Source organism: Falco peregrinus, chromosome 5 (genome assembly GCF_023634155.1).
Source record: "Falco peregrinus isolate bFalPer1 chromosome 5, bFalPer1.pri, whole genome shotgun sequence".
NCBI lineage: Eukaryota > Metazoa > Chordata > Aves > Falconiformes > Falconidae > Falco > Falco peregrinus.
The window spans coordinates 13,342,653-13,357,842 of NC_073725.1; the positions used below are offsets into that span (position 1 = coordinate 13,342,653).

Here is a 15,190-nt window from a genome sequence, read left to right on the forward strand (position 1 = left end):
GGGAAAAGAGCTGGCTCTTTGTTACTGGGGTGCTGAGGGTAACCACAGCGAAAAGACAGTGAAGGATCTAACTAAATCAACATTTCTGCAGTAAAAAATGGAGACAGTGGTAAAACGTGTGCAGCTTTTATAGCATTATCTGTATTGGGCTTGGGATATGGTATTGTAGCGGTATCACCTCTCTGCCTGAAGTGTGTCAAACCTAAAGCGTATAGGTTTTGAAAGAAACTGACTGATAGATATAGATATATAGCAACTATACCTACAAGGCCTTTTCAGATGAAATATTATGGCACATATGTCCACCTTTTTCTCCCCGTACTGTTCAAAATTTTTAAACTGTCTCTGATTGTGATCTGAATCTGAGTTAAGAATATAGAGGCTGATCAGCTACAGCTGCTGTAGGTGTAAGTTGAGGTAATTCAATTGTATTTTTTAGGCTGAGGTTTGCTTTCCATCTCCAGAAGAATGCTGCTTTTGCAGCTGACAATTTGGAAACCTGCTCTGGTATCGGGATCAAGAAAAACATAAGACTAGGCAGAGTTCGCAATTGCCAGCTGCCAAGGACAGTCATATTTTGGACCATACTCCAGGAATGAGCTGCCTGAGCTCACACTGCATTACTGAACAGCCACACAAGGCACTGGGTACCACTGGACTCTTGCATTAGATCCTTGTGATAGAAGCGTAAAGCATTAAGTGCTCCAGTGCATTCAGTCAAGCAAGGTCAGAAGGAGGAAAATTAATGTCACATTACACTTGGTCTTCTCTACTAAGCACAGTCCAGTGTCAGTCAGGTTCAGTTTCAAATGAAGTTGTGTCAGTAGGGCTCAGGTCATTGAACTCTTCCAACCACTCTTGTCTCGTTAATTTTGCTTATTATTTGACAGCTTTCAGGTATGGTGCAGTTTGCTGAAAACCTCCAGCCACTGTGGTATAGAATAACGCACTGTAATTTTGCCATTTCATTTTAAATCTCAGCTGAAAACAGCTGTTCCCCAAGCCTATAACTTGCGGTGACTGTCTCCTTCTGCTGTTATTTATATCAGTAGCTCTATTATTTAACTTTGTGAAGCATATTGGAATACAGTTTATCTGGAGAACACTATTAAGTGCAAAATGAAGTGGTACTCTTAAATCAGATTTCACTGATTGCTTTGAAAAGCTTTCTAAAAATTATCACCTGATGCTTCCCATAAGTCATTCTTTGCACATCTACTCCGTAACACAACATGGAAGGAATTTCAGGCTTCAGCCCTTCTACTTTCTGACTCTGCCAGCTTCTAAAAATCTTTCAGATCAAAGAATAGACAATAGTTTGTCATCTCTGTAATGATGCGTTTTAGGTATAGCTAGCGGAAGGAGTTACATGTACCTTTTCTGTGTCAGTGCATCTTTCCAATTAAGTAAGATTCCCCGTTGCTGCAGGGTTGACTGGTCAGATAATGGACTGCAGTGAGATCTGTCCTGACCTGAATGCTGTAACATGGACAAAAATAATACTGGGGGGAAAATGACATTAAAAGTAAAGTTAAGTGGAATGATTGTAATGCAACTATGTAATTCACTTCTAAATGGTGAGAAAAATTAGAAAAGTGTTAATATTTTAATATTTAATGGACCAAATTAATCCCTAGTTTATACAGACTGTTAGAATCTAATAGAAAAGTGGAAAAAAAATCTTATGAAGACCATTTGGGCAAGCTGCTGAACTTGGTTGAAAATTATATCTTTACTACATAATACCACAGGATATATTTTTTTCCTAGCATGTAAAAGATACATTTTATAAAGATACTCTGTTGTTGCAAGGCTTTCATATTCAGGGAATTCCAGCCAGTCCATTCCTGACTGGTGGAGACAGTATCTCTCTTTGGCCTCTGGCTGCTGCTGGGTGATGTACAACTAATTCTGTTACTGCTCGGCAGTGTTTTCCCTTCCTAGTCTTCAGATACCTGGTCAATTTAAATTGAAAATTTCCTGAGCCCAGACTGTCACTTATTTCTTGCGTTTACAGTAACCAGTCTACTGGTGTGCTTGTTGTGCCTTGATCTTTACTTGATCTTCAGCAGGAAAAATAAAGTAGGAGAAATATGGAAGATTGACTCTGGTTGCCTTTTATTTCAGCACTGTGTGAGCGTGATGAGTAACTAGACTGACAAGCAGGTCTTGGGCAAGGAGACACTGTTCACACGCAGTGTAACCAGTGGCCCAGAACAGCCTCAGTATCCCACCCTTGGCCACAGTATCCCACAGCTGTGCCACAGAAGGGCAGGCTGCCCAAAAATTCAGGTCAGTTTTCAAGTTGAAGGGGTTCAAATTGCAATATGCACTCACGATACCAGATTAAAGTACCTTCTGATCAACCGTTGTGATCAGTAGCTTCTCTGATATGCAGCTAGACACAGATTTCAAGATCTTAAAAGTAGCAAAGGGTCTTACTTAAACATTCTTTGTGGGAAGGAAAAATGCAAGTGAGTGAGTCATGGCTTCAATTAACGTCAAGTGCATTCTAATGGCCAGCCTCATTCTGTCTGATTCATCATTTAAAGCTACATGTACTACTCCAGAATTAGTAACTAGGGATTCACTAGTGCAGTCACTCAACTTGTGAAGCCCCTGTGGTGGTTTAGGACATGAAAGCTCTCTAAGCCTGTGACTGTCCCGACAAAGATTCGGGGTTTATAGATACCAGGGCAGCACACCGCATCCCCAAATGCACCTGTCCAAAAAGATGTGGCCATGACGGGTGTTTGATGGAACTAGTCTTACTCTGAGAAAATAAGCCTCTTTATGAAATGCATACAACAATAAAATGTCATAAATAGAAAGAGAGCATGACCTATGTGGAGAAATGTTCTGATTTCAGAAAAATAATATATAATTAATCAACACATCTCTGATACTACAATTCCCTTTTAGTAAGGTATTGTCATGAAGAGGCAAGGACTGTACATTGACACTGTTATTAGACTATTGCCTCTTAGCAATTAACTGATGATTTTGGACTAATGGTTAAAGTACTTAAAAATATTAAAAGCCATAAGATTTCCTTGTATTAATTCCTGCATCAAGTCCAATGATTGTGTGCAATTGATCTAAAATAAATCTTAAAAAAAAAATAATTGACAATTGCTGAGTTTTTAAATCAGGTTGCAAGGACCCACTACTATTCTACATAAACGGTTTCCAATGATGAACTAGCTTCTTTATTAAAAAGGTGTACCTTATTTCCCTGAATCCCAGTGTCCACCATCATAGACAGGTGCTACAAAAAAAATTTTTGGGGATCCTTCCAGGTGTAAACAAAGCTACAGCAGGAAAAGCAAATGATGTCAGGAACGGCACAGAAGAGATCCTCATACAGCTTATACCTTTTATTTACACCTAATGGCTGAACTGGAAACTAAAGGTTTCTGTCTCATTAGAAATGTGAATGCGAAATCAGTTGTTATAATCTTTTTCATTCATTCAGGAAGGAAGATATTTTTTCTGCCCTAAGCAGCAATACAAAATGAATGAAAAAACTCAGTTTTGGTTTTATTTTTAATCAACAATTATTCACTAAAATGGGACAAAGCTGAACACAGCACTTGAGTATCAAGGAAATGCTACCAAGTAAAAAATCACAGATCTTCAAGAAGGGAAAGGCCTGATTCAGCAATAGAGGCATATTTTAATACATTCTGAGTATACTGCTGTCTTATAAGCTAAACCATAATACTAAGAAATAATGTATGCATGTATTTTATATCACTTCGCAATAGTTTACAGAGCTATTCAGCCAAATTATCTGCCAATTTTAATTCACAGCACAGATTGCAGTAAAGAAAAATATGCAAGCTTCCACCAGATACCATAGCCCATCTTCTAGAAGCAAACAGAAATGAAAATGCTTCCAGGTACCATATTAACACTGAAAATTATCATCCTATCTTTTACCAGTCTTAAAATTCTCGAGCATTATTTGTCTGTTTGGATTTAAAATCTGAGAAGACAAAGACTTTCCTTAGAAATGAAAGATATCCACGGAGAAGGATCAAATCTGAGAAAGAGGATGATCAATGGTGATCCAAAAACTCACCAGTTCATCCTGGTCTGGTGCTGTAGTGACAGGGAATACTGAGCGTATTGGAAAACTGCAAGACTCAGTTCCCCTTTGCTGAACCTCTTCTTACTCAATGGCCAGCTAAAAGGATGCTGTCATTTCTTCGTCAGCACTGCTGACAGTCAGCCTCTGCTTTGGGCCAGAGGACAGAGTGGTACAGGGTTGTGCTAAGGAGCAAGAGCCATTTGGATCAGGATGCCAAGTCAGGATAATTATACAAGTCATTGATTTTATCTCAGGCAGCCAAAGTATTCCTAACAAACTCCAACATCCACATTTATTCAGCCAGTTTCCTCACAGATTTCTCAAGTATTCACATAATAGGAAGACAGCAAGCAGTCACAATTAAATGTACTTCTAAACCAAGCATTACTCCCCCTCAGGTCCTTCCCACTTTTCACCGTTATTTACTCTGCTCAAATAAGCAGAATTTGCAGCAATCTGTTTAAAAAAACAGATCAATTCCTTTATTTCACGTTAGAAAAAGATGAGGTGGTGTGTGCAATCCAAATAGTCATTTTCCAGAAACAATAAAGCCAGTCTACCTAGGTTTGCATTGCTTTACTTGCATGAGGTCCAGAGGGGCTGTACCTTGCTTTCTTCCACCTTTGGCATGGAAATTCCTATGCATCCTAAATTTTACTAACAGATGAGACATGGACAGCAAGATATTTTTTGTGGCTAAATCCTTTTAAGATCTCTGCTGCTAGGCAACCTGCCTTAAGCACAGTGTGAGTAAGGTCAGTCAAGTTTGTAGTTCAATGGAATATATTTTCCGTGAGCAAAATCTGGTAGATCAAGCAGACTTGATCTCTCTCTTGACTCCAAGTTTCCCCTTACTCTGCATCTCTCCCTCTCTGTACTTGGTCAGCTGTTTATCAGCTTTGAAATACTGCAAGGATGAAGCACCTGCTTACACAGGGTGATGCTCTGATCAACACAACCATCATGGGAGAGGCTGATTATTGCAACGCACTTAAGCCTGGCAACCTGCTGAATGTTCTGCCGCACTGAAAATACATGGTGCAAACCCTTGGCAGACACTGGGACAGGGCAGGCAAAATATGTTAAGTGCAAATAGGACAGCTGTAACTACTACGAGATTACCACCCTCGCCCCAGGTCATATATGAGGGCAGGCTGGAGAAAGCCACCCAGAGCCACTGAAAAGCCTCTGCTTTTTCACCAGCTCCCTGTATCTGGTGAACAGGGCCACAGAGACCGCAGCAATCTAACTCAGCACAAGGAATACGTGCAGTGCCACAGCACAGATGTGGTGGAAGCAGAGAAACTGGGGCTTTACTGCTGCAAAGTGACTCACAGGCCAAGGGATAAATCATTTCATAGTAACTTGGTGTTACGGGCCCAGATTCACCCCAGCTAACTTCAGGTCCTCCACTGAGGCATCTAATCCCTAGGGTCCCTCTGCACCTGCCCTTCAGCGGGCCGTTCAAATACGTCTCTGGCGGGAAGTAAGTTGTCCTGCCACTAGCCCATATGCTTCAGCTGAGTGTCTCTGTTGAAGTGGGGTGGATAAGGAGCACAGAGCCCTAGCACTGCAGGGGTTGCACTATAGTTTCCTACAGCCTAATTCAGTGGTGACATGATGTCCCCTAACGCCTGTTGGCAGCAGTTGTAGCAGCGTCTGTTTGAATTGCTAGGATAGCTGAGGACCCTGCTTTCCACTGTATTAGAAAAAAAACTGTTTAAATAACAGTTTCCCGTTTATATGTCAATTTTTCCAAAATGCAGTTGTCCTGGAGAAATGGATGGTTAGGAAAGATGGATTACCTGCCCAAAGTCTTCTTTGTTTTGACACTGGATCTAGATATTTATTAAATAATGAATACACAGCAATAGGAACATGTATGGCCAGATACTAATCCTTACTCCTGTGTGGCAAAATTGATCAAGAAGGCTTTTGATCTAACTTAAAAACAATGCAAGCAGTGAATTGTGTCTATGCATTTTAAATAGGCTGGATGCATAATAACGTAATTTTTTTTCATTATTTCTTATATGCAATACAGGTGAGTTGAGCACATTCAAAATACACCAGGGTTTTTTGCCTGATCTCACAGAACAGTTGCACATCACATTATGCTATGAATATTATGTTTGAAGTTTTATTCAGATTTTCCCCGCTTTCAACAGAATTAGCTGACATGTTCAAGACTAAAATGAGCTTGGTCATACAACCTTTAGATAAAAAACCAATAGCCATTTTCACTATAAAGCTAAACCTGGTAGACTTTCATACAAGAAGTGCTTCCTGAAAGACTGTAGACAGAACGCAGATGGCAGTGAATGTAGTTTGCAAAACAAGAACAAGCGCAAGAAGTAACATCCATAAAAGCCCCCCTGTTTTGATGGCCAAAAGAGTCATTGTTACAGTTTGGGTACCTGAAATCTTTATAAAGGCAAACAAAACAATTTTAGCCAGCGACTGTATGCTACCTAAACTACATCATTACAGGGTAGGGGGGTTTTCTTACCACCAGATGGTTGTTGCTCCGGTTGTGCTAGCCTAGATGTGTGCTGACATCTAGTGGTCCTTTGCAGAATAAATACAGTCCAAACGTTTATTAATTAGCAAAAAATAATAATAACCTCAGATTGAAAAAAAATATTTTCTCCCTTCTCTCCCTTTTCCCCCACAGTACATTTAATAGGGTTTATAGATAACTGGAATGCTAGTGATTATTGCCCTTTTCGGTATTTATTTAAGCTGAGGTTTTCTAAAGCACTGTTCTCATTGACATCATGCTGAGTCCTTTGGGAAAATCCACCTGGAGGCATTCCTTGACTGATAATCACCACGGTATTTAAGCAGAGACTGTAAAATTGAGAAAGAAATAGATAGAAGTGCAGTTCTGAATGTCTGGAACCACAGTATGATCTGTATTACACCCGATTTCATCAGAGACCCCTTAAGCTATTCCTACTAAATTCAGATAAAAATTTGGCCTTAAACTGTTATTTACCTATTCATGTAAGAAAATGGCTACAAATAGCCTGTAAATGATAATTTAGTTCAATATTATATTGAAAATGTCTTACCATATTATAGAATCCAATGAATATTTATGAGATAACAGTCAAAACTCTACTTAGAAACCCACTTTCCACAGCATTTACTCCATCTTCATTTAGCACTCGTTTCTGTTCATTTGCAAAGCCATGCATGTAATGCACCCCCTACCCAGGGTAACTAAATTGGGAAGAAAGCGTTAGAGCTTTAGTCACTGACTCAAAGTAGGCTGAAAGAGGAAACACAACCAGAAAATCACCTGCCTTTAAGACGAACCGATTCAGGACACCAAAAACTCCTGCTTAGGCTTCAGCTGATTTTAGAGTCCCCACCACTCATAAAGGTGTTTATTACTTGACAAATAACGTAACTGGAGGTGTTACAGTGCTATGTTTGGTCAGAGAACCACAGTCTCCAATATGGCGTATTCAAACCCTGAAAGAAGGCCTATACCACCTCCATGGGGTCCCTGAGGCCACCTTTTAACCAACTTTGATTTTCAGGAGGACTAAAGGAATAGCCTGATGCAGAAAACTCCAGGTAAGAGAACGGGAGAGGAATGGTATGCTGAGCTAGCACTGAAGAGATTTATTTTGAAGGAAGAAAATGGCCTGATAGCTTGTGTTCACGTGCTGTCACTGTTCCACACAAAGATCACCAGCATACCTTTAGTGTTTCCCTGACATGTACCCACCAGCATCCTTAGCAACCCGGTGTGCTCAGTTCCTCATGAGCAGGTCATTACTTACCGCTTGCATGATGTTCATTTTGGGGGTATTACAATTCAAGTGGCTGCTCAGCTGGTACCCTATAAAGAGTCTTTCCACATAATGTTATTTTTCATTTTTTGCCTCAGCGCAAGACCTGCTCGTGATTTATTGGCTGTAGGAAAGCACAAAGCTATAATTTTCTTTTATTGAACTCACTCTGGGTAGCCATCACTCTGCAGAAATGCAGATGGTCATCTTACTCTTATTCTTAGTGACAGGATGAATGCCACAACTCTGCTGACAAAGACAGCAAAGCAGTCATTTATAATAGTAAGAGGATCGTTCAATTTAATATCTGTATTAACTGCATGTAGTTAGGCATTTTGGACAGAGCTTTTATAAGATCCTTCTCTGCTAATACTTTAGGAATACACTGTATTAAGGCAAGTTTGCATAGCATGTATGCTGGCATCCAGGTGTAATTTCTGCGCTTATAGCAAATGAAACAGAACTATACTGCACAGAAAGTGGCCCCCAATTGAACTCTGATCACAGTTTTATTATGTGTGTTTGAGATAACGGCAGTTAAATAATTCTTCTATCTCTTTCCTCACTTCACACTTCAATTTTCCAGGGGCATCCACACTGCAGATGAAATTCTGGATCCGGATCAGAACCTATGAGCTTGAGTTGAATGAATGTATTTAACTAGTTCATTGCCAGTGGAATTAAGGAGGCAGTTGGCAGCTTTCCTTCCGTCTCAGAAAATGCGGATTTAGGGAATTGCTGGGACCAGCATGATGCACAGAGCACACTTTCTCTGTTCTGGGGTGAGAAGAGTGGCAGTGAATAATTCACCACACCTAGTGGAGTGCCCAGAGGCATGCTCTGTGATGACCAGTGAGTTTGTGGAGAAAGAAAATATGGCGTTGAATATTAAACAGAAAGGATCAGGTGTTTTTTTAATAAGCACCCTGCCTATTCCTGCCAAAGACCTTAACAGCTGAATCTGGAATGTGCTTCATTTTATCACAGAACCAACTATTGCTACAGCACTTGGAGAATAATTCAAAGAAACAAAACACAGATGCAAGTAAAATCCAGGGTTTAGACTATTTAATCGTTTAGAATAAGGGGAGCTTTACCTAGCATATTCAGTGAATGGATTCAGAGCAAAAATACATCCAACATCTGCTAATGCCACATTTTAGTATTGCCTCTTCAATCAGCGTAAATTATACAGCTTAAGTGTTCATATCACCAATTAATCTCTCCTGAATCAGATCTGCATATTGGTTGCTTGAAATAGGCTTAATATAGTCATAATTGTACAAAACACGAATATCATTTTTCATAATAATTAGTCACATTGCTTTTTTTCTCGTTTTGTCTAAATGTTCATATGCACACTAGAAGTTGGCAGTTAAATTTTATCCGTACAACATCTCTCAATTACTCCAGGGGTCTGTCTATAGCATCTTCTGCTTAAGGCACCAAACCTGTGCAAAGTCTAGGTGTTCCATATGCAATGTATTCATTTCCTCAGAGGCCCATTTCACAGGATCACAGAATCATAGAAACAGAATCATTTAGGTTGGAAAAGACCTTTGAGATCATCAAGTCCAACGTTAACCCAGGACTGAACTGATAATTTGAAAGGGTTGGAACTCTGTTCCAGCAAGCGTGTGGCAAGGAAGCACATTAAGATATTTCCCACTTTGGAAAAGGCTCAGGGCGAGGAACCAGGCATGCTGACCATCAGAGCATTTCCTTGCAAGCTGAGAGCAGGACATGAGCTTGCTGTGCGAGGGCCATGGAACCTTGCAAAGGAACTGCATTGTGCTGAAACTACCCAAGCATTATAATGCTTTTCCATAGCAGTTTGGTTGCCTCATTTGCTACAAAGACCCCAAAAGTTACAAGGACATAATTACTCTGACCTCTGCTTGTTAGAAGTTGATAGAGAGAGAGTTGATAGCAGTACCATGAACTGTCCTCATGTTTCATTTGCTGATGTGTTGTAAACCTTTGACTTGCTGCCAAAATTTAAGGTTGCCTATGAGATAATCCCAGCTAAGAAGTTCAGTTCATATGCATTTTTCTGCCCTTCTGCTGGAGACGGGGACATGATGCAGTTAGCTAAGAAACGAAACACAAAAACTCCTGGGCTATGAATAATGATCTTGAATAAGTTCTTGGATTTGCAAAATGGTGATAATAATATTTACCCTCATATTAAATTTATAAAATACTTCTCCCCTGCTGGAGTCTCTAAATCCCTGATTAGACCACCAACAATTCCCTTATACATTTCCTGCTGGTTTTAATCGCCTATCCCCATCTTTTCAAGGATATTTTCCCTAAAGAAAAAAAGTAAAGAAAAAGGCAGAAACTTTGCATTCAGAAATGAACAGTTACAGCTGCACTCAGGAAGAGTATGAGAGCTGGCTTGCAATAATAACTTTAAAGATACTGTAAATGCTTTATTAATCCATGCTGTTGACAGCTTTGAATGCCAAATTATCTGTGTTGCACTGAGCCATGAAACTATCCCGTGAGGTACCAAGTCCACCCTGAGACAAGAGCGAAGCCAAAGCTTTGATCCTCAAGGCTGACTTGAGTAAATCATTATTTTTAAACTCTTTAATCCCTCATGCATCCATAACACATAGTTTTAGAAATGCATTTTACTTCAATTTCTTATTACTTCAGAATTCAGTCCAACTTCTACTGCAAATAAAGTCAGAGCTGCCAGAGGCTCCAGAGAGCAGAACTAGTCCTGCTCTACTGCAATCCTCCACTGAACTGATGAGACGACAGAAACAGTATGTCAGCAGGGACCATAGTTTTACCTTCTTTAGATGCTGCTTTTTTTTTGCTTTTTTTTTTTAAACAGTGTCTTAGTGTAGCATTTTCTGGAGATGAGAAGGACAAAGTTTGGGAGTCTGGAGGTCCTAAACTTCAGCTCTTGCTCTCATGCCCGTTCATGAGATGACTGCTAGAAAATGACCGCAGGTAACACTTCATACCACACAGCATCTTACATCAGCTCAGATATACTAAGCTGAGGATTCAGACTTTATCCATATTGCTAAATAAAGCTCAAGGCCCCAAGTGACATTGCCTAGCCACTCTACATAATGTTTGGCCCAAGGTTTTCCTTTGGTCTTCTGTAGTCACCTCATAGCCTGAATGCATAAACATTATTTCACTGCATATTATTCTCAGTTCAGAGCATTTTGAATAATGTGATGGCTGTGTCTCAACTCATCAAAACAACATTTGATCAGCACAAAATTGAGGCTATAGGTTGCACACTCTGTGGTGCAGCAGAAGCCCTGAAGGTGCAAAGCGTCCGAGGATATTGTTTGAGGGTGGGGAAAACAAGCCCGGGCCCGACAACACAAAACAGTGCCAGGCTGCACAACAAGTATTAAGCACGAGGGATAATCAGCAGCCCCAGGAGCTCATTCCCTGGCCCCAGTCTCTTCTGCAGTATCGACCCAGCCACGGAGCCCGACATGCTCCAGCTACCCCAGTCCATACCAGACTCTCTACCCACTACAGACTGTACAGGGTGGCCTCAGGCTGCTCCTCCCTGTAGATATACCTCTTGTGCAGCCAAATGTAAACTCAGTTTCTGCCTGTAACGCAACGATAATAACATTTACCCAATTCCTTTCCGTAAAGTTCGCCTTATCAATGCCAATACACCATTCGCTGTATTGAAAAAAATGCCTTTTTTGTGAACACATATCCTGAATGAGGAAAGTCAACAGGGAGATGTTTTTTATCACTGCAACTGCAAACCGTATCTGTGATTTAGGCAGTCATTTGCAAAGTGCTGTAAAACACACCCAGTTCTGAAAGTGCCCCATCTACTAACTGTTAGTTCAAAATCAAAGGCCAAATGAGACCCTTCTGGCAAAAATAATTAGTGCCTCAATATTGCTGCAGCATTCTGTTGTCGGAGAGGAAACCAAGGATGCTCAGCTGCAGGATTCCCCCCACAGATGCTGCCTACCGAAAGTATCACCAGCAAGGCTGAAAGGAGCTGTACATGGCTGATCAGAAATCCTGCATACTTCTTGCTTGGCTGATCTAAATGGCCATTGCTTTTCATGGTGCTACTGTAACTCAAATATCATTCCAGTTGAAGGAAGCTTATTTTGTATGATACACAGTGTCCTGGAAGAAAGCCTGTCACTACTGTCTCAAGCTTACGTTGCCAGCAGGAGTGAATGAATCTCAGGGAACTTGACAGTGCCTTTTGAAAGCAAGTTTCTTACTGGTCAGAAAAACATCACATGCTTAGTGTGAAAGTGGTTGATAAAACAATCCCTTGCTTTGCCTGCTCTGCTCTTTTCAAAAATCTCCTTGCTGGAAAAAATGAACTGAAATGTGGATTATACATTTCTGTTTACCAAAGGCATATATTGCACGTATGGGCTAGTGAACCTATTTTCTAAATAGCATTTTTAAAAAAAATCACAACCAGCCAAATGTTTCAGATTTTTGCTCTTGCTTTTAGGGAAGCTAGATGAAAAAGACAGGGCAAGGCAGAAAAAAAAATGTAATTTAAAAGAGTCACATTTACTAGCATAAAGCATGATCGTTCATCAACGAATACTGTTTCTACTTAGTACTGCACACATGGCAAGGGCAACAAGTCCACACAGACCAAGCGAGGGAAAACAGGGAAAGCGTGCTTCCACCTACCACCCTGCAAAAAAGATGAATGCTGGCTCTCTGAGTTTTGCCCAGCAAATACCAATCCCTTTATAACAAACTTGCTTACATAAGCTGCAAAAAATGTCAGTTCCACCACCACCAGCGAAAACCCAACCCACAACAGAGGGAAACAGCAGACACCCTCCCATGCACAAAGCTCTCAGTGAGCAGTTTGGTGTCCTCACTTTTTGGTGCTTTTGTTGCTGTGTATCTCCCTTATCTACTTGGGACAAGCACCTGATTTCTACCATAGAAGACTGTTGCGTATAAGACGACACACATTTTCATGGGCTGCCTGTCAGTTGGTCATTCTGTCACTAACTTCTGCAGAAAATGCAGAAATCAGTGCTAATAACAATTCTGACAACATCATCATTTCTGTATATTGCAGACCTTCACACTTGAGACATCTGTAGCTAAGCAGCACCATGCAGACTAGCTTTGCAGCAGAGGATTAACAATATGACCTCCGAATCACTTTTGCTTGGCTAACAGACTGAAGGCTAAGAGGGAGACAAGAAAGTCTCTCCAGGAGTCTGACATGAAGAATTTCCATATTGGTGTTTTTGAAAAGATAGAAACAGAAAGGAAAAGAAAAGCCAGTGAAACTGTCCTTTCACAGTTAAAACGAGCCATAAAATAATTGCTAATGAAGAAATTAGCATGCTATGAATACAGAATTTGCAACTGTAGATCTTATAAGAGAATCAATTAAGATCAGCATAATGGTAGCAATATATAAATTTATATGACAAAAAATTATCTTCAACAGTTTATTAATACTAAAAAGAATATGTTGCTAATATTACTTTAGAAAATATTATGTAAATGTTTTCAGGTATATATTTTTAATTTATCTGGCTATTTATAGAAGTCCTTATGGCTACTATGAGCATGGTACAATTTCCAAAGGAAGTTCATTGCTTTTCCTTCACTTTTCTTCAAGGATGGGAGAATATAAAGATCATGAAAAACAGTCAAGATGCTCTATGTTTTGTCTATAGCTCTGCATATGCACTGTAGAGTTAAACATAGTTCTAGACTTCCTGGTGTAATGATGTCAATCAAAAGCTTTGCTATTTTTACAAGAAAAGATAAGAAATGCACAACCAACAACTGTTGAGGCCAACTGAGAGAAATAAAATGTGGCTCTAGATTCTGCTTCCACTTATAAACTCTCCCACAAATGCAGCAAGGAGCAGGCTGAATATCACTCAGAAATTATCATGCATGTACAAGGAGGTACTTACCTGTTAAGACACAGCAAAAGCTTCATCTGCATTCTATGCAGAAAAGGAAACTGCAACCTGCCATCCAAACCAATGCCTTGGAACTGCAGGCACCTATGGGATTTTGGGAAGACAGAGAGATTGTATAAGCCAGTTTATTAGGAAAGGCAAAGAAAGGCTCTATGCAATTATCATAACAGTCAGACAAGCCCAAGTGCAGCTACATTCTGAATCGAGAGAACCGAAGACTAGTGAGACGCTTCTGATATTGGGTAAACGTCAATGACACCAACCACGCTACTGAAGAGGGCTGAGCATCAACAAAAGCAGGTAGACTGCATCCCAGGAAGACTAAGCTGGAAAGAAGTGACAAGATTTAATAATAAAAAGGTGTCAGCATGGGCAGCAGCAGCGGGAATTCTATAAAACTTGCCTTAATTTCCTTATCATCTCATCATCCCTACTTCCCATACAGTTTTGCCTACCTGAAATACCCTCTCCTTCCAGTCTTTGTCTTTTGCCATTCTTTCTCCGAACAAATGCTTTGGTCTTTTAAAGTCCACAAAATCAAACCTGAGCTAAGAAATGAAACACAAGATCTCAGAGAAGAAAGCACAAGTGGGAAGCCAGAGACAGGGGACCATTTAAATAGTGGAAAAAATGCTGGCCATGGAATCAGAAAATGGATGAGCACATCCCTGTCCTAAAAATCCATGCACTTCCCACCATCCTCTTCAATTCAGACTGCCTCTTATGTCTGCTCCTTTCATCTAACAGAGTATAGGCTCACTCTACGAAATGTGATCATCATCACTCCCGTGAACCTTCTCAAATCTAGAGTAGCTTCTGCAGTCTTTGTAGTATGCTGCTTAGAAAACAAATGTACTACATCATGTTACTTGGGAGATCAGAAATATAGGGTGAATAGGTACATTCTTCACGTTAATATTTGGTCAGCTGAAGCTGAAAAACACTGCATGCAGAAATGCAAAAAAATTTTGAAATACTTGTGAATTTTAAACCATTACAGAAAGGAATATGGAATTAGAAATTTTCTCCAGTGACTTGGATAGATACATAAATTGCACTGTTCTTTCAGAACCACCCCATAAATAAAATCAGACTCACAGACGTGTTGACATGTGTTACTCAGGATCAATAAATAATTTAGTAATAACGCATTCTGAGGTGTGTAAGCTTTAGAATAGGCAGGGTACAGAAACAGGGTAATATCAGTTCTGTGAGCCCTTTCATGATCTTCACTTATTCTGTGTCCAGAAGGCTCCATGAGAGCAGCTGCATACAAAAGGAACTAGTCTTCACCTGCTTTGTATGATTAATAAACACATTCCTTGGTTATTTGGTTAAATATCTTATTATAA

General features: G+C 40.0%; 1 protein-coding gene across 1 annotated transcript in view; it reads right to left on the bottom strand.

The window, feature by feature from the left end:
• Positions 1-13,914, bottom strand: part of GADL1 (glutamate decarboxylase like 1) — a 135,582-nt gene extending 121,668 nt beyond the window's left edge. Inside the window, exon 1 of the mRNA XM_055806581.1 lies at positions 13,830-13,914. The gene's annotated coding sequence lies outside the window, so the exon portion shown is untranslated. The remainder of the gene's footprint in view (positions 1-13,829) is intronic.
• Between the last annotated feature and the right edge of the window lie 1,276 nt (positions 13,915-15,190).